The following is a 6356-nucleotide window of genomic DNA, read 5'->3' as shown; positions in this document are numbered from 1 at the left end:
ACATTATAGGTAATTCAATTTGGATATCTCCGATATCTCCGATGCAGAGCAATATTAAATTTATTTCACTGTGTTACTTGAAACTTGGTATCCAATATAAATATCCGAAAATATTGTAATAAAATTTATAGCATTAATATCACTCTAATCAGTTTATTATTCAAAGAAATATTATATACGTATGTAAGCATATATGTTTAACAAGTAGATTTTATGCAGAGAATCTATAGATGTATCTAGAATATATGTACGCATAAAACTGTACTATAATAAAATATGTATGAGAATTCACAAAGTATTATGAAACTTCCGTCAAGTTTAATTAATCGTTACAGAATAAAAGAACATTCTTATTTAGAATATATCTTTAATTTTAACATGTAAATTTTAAAATAATGTTATACGGCGTTAAACAAAGATAAATTACTGGTGTTGTATAATTCAAAGCATTACATAATTCAATAGAGAAAAATATATTCCTATTATTCAAAAATAATTATTAATGGAAAGCAAAAAATATTAGAGAATAACTACAAGTATATTAAGCTATCTAAGCCAAATTATCAGAATACAATAAATTATATATAGAATTAACTTGCTATTTTTTTTGCTATTTTTTGCTTTCAAAAGTAATTTTTTTGTCCCAGTTTTTAAACTCAATTAAACGCCTTGCGAACGTGTCAGGATAACGGCTGTTGCTCCCGGTTGAATATTCCGCACGATTTACTGGCCGGGGATCGAGGCGACGAAGTATCAATCTATTATTTCGGCCGCTCTAGATTCGGCTTTTTCGAGTCGATTTGAACGCGACTCGCCCGCCATCCGCGAGCACGAAGTAATACGCGAATCGCCGGAATCGCGATCTATTATTACCAATTATCCGTTAATAATTCCGCGCCTCGCAAAATTCATCGTATACTCGATGATAAATCTCAGTCGCGCGTTGCCAATAATTGTTCGAATTCAAATCCGAATTATTAGTTATCGAATTGACTCGCGTGGGGGGGGGGGGGGGGGGGGGGGGGGTGATGAAGCAGCGCCGGCGTGAGAGGTGTCAGGTGACGTCGGTTTCAAAGTCATTGGCGGAACGTCGCGGGCACGGAACGGATCGACTCCGCGCGTCGCGGGGCGCCGGGACGCCTTTCATTCGTAAGTACAGCCGCGATCGGCTCCGTCTTTGGACGCTCGTCAACCGCGTGACGAGAATCTGCACGTCGGCGATCCGTAACATATAGCGAGACGCGTATGACGCGAGATTCGATCCTTCGACCGAAACTCGAACCTCTCGCGCGAGCGGCGACAAGACGGTATATAGGCTACTTCGCGGAGTGATATTTCGGCGATATTTCGGCATACGCTTCGACTTTTCCGTGTAAGACGCTTAATCCGAGCCCGCTTGTGTTCGCTCGTGTCGCAATACGAGACGGATGATCGTCGTGAAACGCGAGTTTTCCCGGCAATTATTCGGGGTGCAAAGAGTGGGCGAAAGTACAGGCAGGAGCAACAGGTGCAGCATATCGCCGCGACGCGAACCGTCGCGGTAGCCGGCGCGGCGCCTGTCGCGTGAAGTTGGCCGCGCGATCTACGAATTTCCAATCTCCGCCATTTCAAATCTGTCCGTTGCGTTCCTGCCGGTCGTCGCGGGTGCGTCGGGCGTTACGTGGTGCGAGATTTCCGCCCGTTGTTCCTCCGGCGCGATTTAACGAGGTGCACGTCGTGATTAGCGGTCGTGCGCGATCGACGGGAGTGCCGGAGCAGTACGTGCGACAACAGTAGAGCGGTACGTGAGTGATAACGGCTGATCCTGCCCTCGCGAAGTGTGACTCTGATGTGACTCTGCGTGTGTGTGATATGTGCGTATATCCCAGGAATCGGAGTAACGGCGAGGCGAGAGTGGAGGAGGAGGCCCGGGGTGGCATCAGGCGACGGCGGAGCAACCGACGGGTGAGCATCTCGTAATCGAGGGTTAGATCGCGGACGTAATTTCGCTGAGCTCAGATTCGCGTGCCATAGGCGCGCAATAATGAGCCTTATAGTTATTCGCGAAGAAGTGAAACGCGACGTTCGACGCGAGGTCCTCCTCCGCGTACCTGCAGCCCCAAGTAGCAAAGTGACGTCAAATGACGTCTTAATAACGTCTTAATGACGTCTATGACATCATTAAGACGTTATGTCAATAAGACGTCTTTAGATGTCATCTTTGCTACTTGCATGGGGCGTTGCAGATGATTGAGCTCAGTGAAATTATACCCGGTGTCAGACCTTGTTGCAATTTATCATATTGTTTTTTACTTTTTTTATTTTTTACCGTGTCGTGCGTATTATTATTTATACGTTTTTACCTTTTCTTGAATAGAGCTGATTGTTCATTTGCACGATGATACATGATCATTTTATAATATTTTATATTGATCTGTGTAATATAATCTATGAGAAATATTTTAGATTTTATTTTGGACTCGAAATTTTTTTTTGTTTAATAAAATATTAACGATGCATTTTAATGTTTACGTGAAATTGAGGAAATATTTATAATTATATATTTAAAAATGTTTAAGACAGATTTGCAATTATTTAGTCAGTATAAAGATTAGATTTATTTGTCAGATTTAATTTTGTAAAAATTAAGGTACTTGCAACTCGTGCGTTCGCGTAATAAAAGAGTCACGGCGGTCTCGCGCTACGCGTGTGCTTGGCGCGCCTTTTTATTGTTTTATTTGAAATATAAAAAGTTTAACATGCAGTCTTTATTTTTTGAAATATCTTTTGGAATATTGTTTTTTAATATTTGGATATATTTAAAATTTACAGATTAATATCATGAAACTCCGCTGCTGCGCATCGGGGACTGGTGAGTCTTAAATTATTTTAATTTTCAGGTAATGGATTTGTGAAAAATTAATATTTTTTTAAAATAAATGCAACAATAATATTATTTTTATAATTATAATTTATCTAAAAAATCAAAAGTTTGCATTGAGAATATCATAAAGATGGATAATTATAATATCTCACAAATCCATTGCCTTGGAATAGATGGGCTATGCTAGAGATTAATGTCATTTTATTTAATTTAAAGATATATATTTGTAATTATTAATTGATTTTTCCTGTATATCGGTATAAAGAATTCATACGATGCTCGCACACTCAAATCACAAACAAATAAGTACTGATTATATAATTGACTTAATATAATATATAAGTGATAAATAAATATTGTAGTCAGCTTATCATTATTTAATTTATTTACTGATTATTTATTGACACATTTTGGAGCAATAGAATTTTATTATGCATCAGACTATTAATTACAAAAAATATCAATCTTAATATTAGTATAATAATTTCAAAATGTTTAAATTATAATAAGAACATGTCTATTATAAATAATAAATAAATGCAGATAAAACCGTATAAGAAATAGTTCCCTTTTTCAATAAGTGAACTCCAAAGTGCGATCATGGCATTACCTATATATTCTCCACAAATTAATCGTATGCATGAGTTAATTTAAATATGTAGTATGTATGCATACAGTAATTAATACTATCTCTCTCTCTCTCTCTCTCTCTCTCTCTCTCTATATATATATATATATATATATATATATATATATATATATATATATGATTGTTAATATTTATTTCATATATTTTATATTTGCCGTGATTTCTATTTAATTGTGCTGTAAATTAATAATACTGTAGCTATAACTAATGTTGTTTTATGAACACATGAATTAAATAAAGTATAATACGTAGTAATAATTGACAGTGATTACGATATATTCTACATTTGCCGCGATCATTGTTTAATTATTCTGTAGAATAGAAGTGCTGTAATTGTAGTTAATATTATGATTGTTTCGTCTATTAGATTATGGGTAAATTAATTAAAATACGCGGTACCAATTAACAGCCATTGCGATATATTCTACATTTGCCGTGATGATCGTTTAATTGTTCTGTAAAGTAATAGTAGCTGCAATTAATGTAACGATCGCTACATATTTATTAGTTTATGGGTTCACGAATTAATTAAAATGTACGGTAGCAATTGACAGTGATTGTGATATATTCTACATTTGCCATGATTATTGTTTAATTGTTCTATAGAGTAGAAGTGCTGTAGTTGTAGTTAATATTGTGATTGCTTTTTTGTCTATATTAGATTATGAATAGATAAGTTAATTAAAATACGCGATAATAATTAATAGAGTGATCATTACATGATGTATTCTGTATTAGCCATGCAAGATCACTTCTTTTTCTTTTTCTCGTTTTATAGATTACAAAAATTTTTTTAAATTAAAAATTATAATTAATGCTGTGATATTGCATATTTATAAGATTACAGATATGAATTAATTGAAAGTCTTTATTTGATATTACTGTACTTTTTTATGCATTAGTAATTGACTATAATTGCAGTAGATAGATTGCCGTAGTTAATGCCGTAATCATTATTAATCAGATACTAATATCAGATACTAAAATCGAAGACATTAGTCTATTGAGTCTAATGAAAAATCAGTTAGGGCAACGGGGAGCCCCGGACAGTGGGTAACCCCGGACATTATTAAAATTCAAGTATACCGCGTATCTATGGCCATTGTTCAAACATTCTAATATGCCCTTCTGCGTATCTCGACATATGCAGAACGTTTAAACAATGGCCATATTTACGCGGTATACTTGAATTTCAATAATGTCCGGGGCTACTCTCCGTTCCCCTATCAAACTTATATACATAATAATAGTCTGTTGCATTAATTACAAATAAAGTTGCAAACACGTTTGTATTAAACAAGGATTGCCATTAATAAAGTCAAATTAGAAAGTAATACCTAGACTGACATAGAGATACTTTCAAAGCATCACAAATTTAAAAACCAAACAAAAAATTTTTTGTAAATATTTCATGAATAATCTTATACCGTATATTTCTAATAATTTATTTAATAAGAGAGATCATAATTGTTAATTATATTTATACTTATGATGCACTAATTTTAGCCTGATCTTCAACATAGCCCAATCCATCCAGATTTATTATAACTTGAATTTATATTATTTGAAATGAAGAAATAACCATAAGAAAGAAAAGAGAGACGTGAGATCCAATAAATATTTTGTTGCAGAGAGAATAGAACAATTTTCTCTACGGATTATTAATTCAAAAAATTAAATCAATTACATACCTGTGTCAATTATATTAATGTGATATTAAAATATTATATTTTTAATGTATTATATTGAAATTAATATCGATAGAATATCGGCAACGTAATAACGGGATATTTATTTTGATATGAAAAATTTATAAAGACGTGTATAAAGAAGATTGTAAAAACTCATATTGACAGTAATATTGATTGTGTGGAAAGCCTATCATTTGTGTTGGATCTCATGTCATCTCTCGCCAAGCATGACGTACCGAATCAAGCCCAAGCTTATTCAGATTTTTCAATTAAAATAGTAGATCAATAACAGACGAATTAATTGGTAAATACCAATTTATATTACAAGTTATATGCATATTAAGCGCGAGAATTTTACATAAGTCTGTTAACCAACGTTGATAATTTCATATTCGGAAACTATCGGAAACAGTTTCAATATTTCCGTATTAAGATTCTCGACTCTAATAAATGTTTTAAGTACGCTATCATAAGAGCGTCATATTATGATTGCGGGATACTCTGTGGAGGCGCAAGTGTAAAATCATCATTTCGTTCCATCAATAGCGGTTTAGTTATTTTTACATAGTTGTTACGGTCCTGACGACGGCGGTTCTTCATTATGCTTGTTTTTGAGATTTGTCGCGACGCTCTGATCCTGCGAAACCATTAGATTTATCTTTAGCCGTCAAAAACGACGACACAGAGGCAATGACGACGGATCTCTTTCGGACAAAGCGAATATAAAGCAACTTGAGAATTCCGTTGTTTCATACAATTAACAAGAATATACGGCAATTATCATAAAATAGAAAATTTTTAAGTATACATAAAAATGGGAAAAATGTATCTGTGTCACAATTATGTTCATTTCTATCACTGCAGATTAATTTTATCTCGGTTTAACTTAAGGCTGATTTATAGAGGCCGTAACCGTTGATTCAAGCCGTAATCTTTAAGAAATTGACCAATCACAGTCAAATGTGAGAACAATCGACTGTGATTGGTCAATTTCTTAAAGATTACGGCTTAAATCAACGGTTACGGCCTCTATAAATCAGCTTTTACTTATTTCATCTTTTTCTAAGGATTAGAGATTAAAGTTAATCTATATTCGTAGAAATGGATATTAGACATATACGTTTGATCTCTCATAATTATTATATTCTATTCG

The sequence above is a fragment of the Temnothorax longispinosus genome, chromosome 5, assembly GCF_030848805.1.
Source record: "Temnothorax longispinosus isolate EJ_2023e chromosome 5, Tlon_JGU_v1, whole genome shotgun sequence".
Taxonomy (NCBI): Eukaryota; Metazoa; Arthropoda; class Insecta; order Hymenoptera; family Formicidae; genus Temnothorax; species Temnothorax longispinosus.
The sequence above is the reverse complement of the archived record's forward strand: the minus strand, read 5'-3'. Positions refer to the sequence as shown.